The sequence below is a fragment of the Sturnus vulgaris genome, unplaced genomic scaffold, assembly GCF_052056855.1.
Source record: "Sturnus vulgaris isolate bStuVul1 unplaced genomic scaffold, bStuVul1.hap1 Scaffold_85, whole genome shotgun sequence".
NCBI lineage: Eukaryota > Metazoa > Chordata > Aves > Passeriformes > Sturnidae > Sturnus > Sturnus vulgaris.
Window position 1 is genome coordinate 2,090,137 of NW_028276736.1, and position 2,656 is coordinate 2,092,792.

Sequence of the window (2,656 nt, forward strand, 5' to 3'; positions counted from 1 at the left end):
CCACAAACCAAGCAAGCACAAAAAGCAAAGGCCATACACAGAAGCAAAACAAATTCACAGGAAATCTCCTAGCAGCAGAAAATACTTAACCATATTGTAGCAGGAGTGGATTCTGTATGTATAGGTGCTATTTTGAATAAAAATGTTCTTAAAAAACAAATTAATTCCCTACACCCTTTGCCCCTCTCTTCTCTCATTTAATTTCTGATCATGGTGTGACATGCAATGCAACATCCCTTGGGTCATCCAGCCCAGCTGTCCCATCAGAAACACTTGCCCACCCCAAGCCCATGTGTTGGAGGGGGTTGCAGACACACCTCATGGGGCGAGCACTGTGACAAGGTCAGGAGAACAGAACAACATTTACACTGATCAAGGACAGGAGAACAGAACAGCACAGCCTTGGAGAAACAGATAAAGGATGTAGTTGGGGCAAACAGAAGTCACACAAAATGCAAGGAGGATGCCAGCTCAGTTCTGCAAGGCTGATAAAGCAGAAATTATAAAAAACAATAATACAGCGCTAACTCAAAAGTGGAGGTTGAGAAGAAGCTCCCTGAAAAGGGCACTGGATGTTGAAGACAGACCCCAAAGAACCATATAAGGACTTGTGATAAGGAGTGTAACTATGTCCAATAAATTCAAAGAAAGTGGGCATAGCTAAAGAGTATGTAACCAGTGTGTGTGATAAAAACTCTGTTCATTCAATGCTCAGTGCACTCAAATGGAGGAAGTTTTGCCACAGTGACCACCATGATGTAATAAAGAATATCTGTTTTCAGATATTCAAAACTGTGTTCAAAACTTTCTTTCCTGTGGGTTTCAGTGTCAGTGCTGTCCTTGTCTCCATTATGGCCCTTGCACAGTTTCCCAATGGCCCCTTGGTTCCATGGGGCCCTGCTGGATAACAATGGACCCTTGGTTCCATTTGGATCTGTACTGTCAAAATGGCCTCCTAGGTTCTGCACTGCCACAATGCTCTCCTTGGTGCCACGAGGCCTTGGTGTGTCACAACAACCCCTTGGTTCCATGAACTGCCATGGTGTCACCACGATCTCTTGGATCCGCAGTATCATAATGGACAATTGGTTAAAGCAGCCCTGCAATGTCACAATGAATATTTGGTTCATGAGGACCCACAATGTCACCATGGCCCCTTGGTTCTACGAGGTCTTGCTGGATAACAATGACCCCTCAGTTCCATGAGGTTTTGTACTGTCAGCAATGCTCTCCTCGGGTCCGCAGTGTGAAAATGGCTGTATGGTTCCATGAGGTTCCTCAGTGTCACAGTGGTCTCCTTGGTTCCATGGGGCTCTGCAATGTCACAATGTCCCATTGTTTCCATGAACTTCTGTCCCATCAACCATGTCCTTTGTTCAAATGAAGCCCTGCAATGTCACCATGGTCTCTTGGTTCCATGAGGCTCCATAGCCTAACATGGTTGCCTTGATTCCAAGAGGTTCTGCTGTGTCACTCTGGACTCTTGGTTCCATGAGGTTCTGTGGTATCACCATGGTGCCCCTGGATCTGCAGTATCACTATGGACCATTGGTCCCATGTGGCCCTGCTGTGTCTCAGTGGCTCCTTGGTGCCATGAAGCCCCACTGTATAACAATGGAATCTTGGTCCCATGAGGTTCTGGACTGTCAGAATGGTCTTCTTGGTTCTGGACTGTAACAATGGACCCTTGGTTCCACGAGCTTCCATGATGTCACAATGATCTCCTTGGTTCCACGAGGCCATGGAGTGTCACAAAGGACCCTTGGTTCCATGAGGTTCCATAGTGTCACCATGGTCTCTTGGGATCCACATTGTCACAATGGACACTTGGTTCCATGGGACCCTGCTTTGTCACAATAAACCCTCAGTGCCATGAGGTTCTGAGTGTCACAATGGTCTCCCTGCTTCAACGAGGCCCTGGAGTGTCACAGGGGCTGCTTGGTTCCATGAGTTTCCATAGTGTCACAATGGTCTCCTTGTTTATGCAGTGTCATAGTGGACCCTCGGTTCCATAAGGTTCCTAAATGACACTGGTCTCCTTGGTTCCATGAGGCCCTGCTGTGACACTCTGGACCCTGGCTTCCATGAAGTTCTTCAGTGTCACAATGGCCCCTTGTATCCATGAGGTCACAGTGTCACCATGGCCTCCTTGGATCTGCATTGTCACAAGGGAACATTGGTTCCATGTGGGTTGGCTGTGTCACTATGGTCTCCTTGATTCCATGATTGCCCTCAGTGTCACAATGGAGCCTTGTTTCTGTGAGGCTCTGAACTGTCACAATTGTCTCCTTGGTTCCATTAGTTCCCGCTCTGTCACAGTTGTCGCCTTGGTTCCATGAGGATCCAAAAGCTTTGAATAATCTCAGTGACACCTGCTTAACACACCTGGACTGTCTGCATCAAAAGAGGGGTTAAAGGTGAGAATGGCACCAACAGCTTCCATCTGCAACAGAGATCCAGGGAAAGGACAGGGACAGAGAATTCAGCTGAAAGACTCAGAGAATTCTGCTTACAGAGATAATTTCTGCTCACACTCGCCCTTGCAGAAAGGAGAGCCTTCCAGTCAGCCTGTACTGAGCATGTGGTTCTACAGTGGGGGTTTGTCGTTTAGGAAACCTGCTCAGGCTTTTCCATTCTTTCCTCACAAACAGGAAAA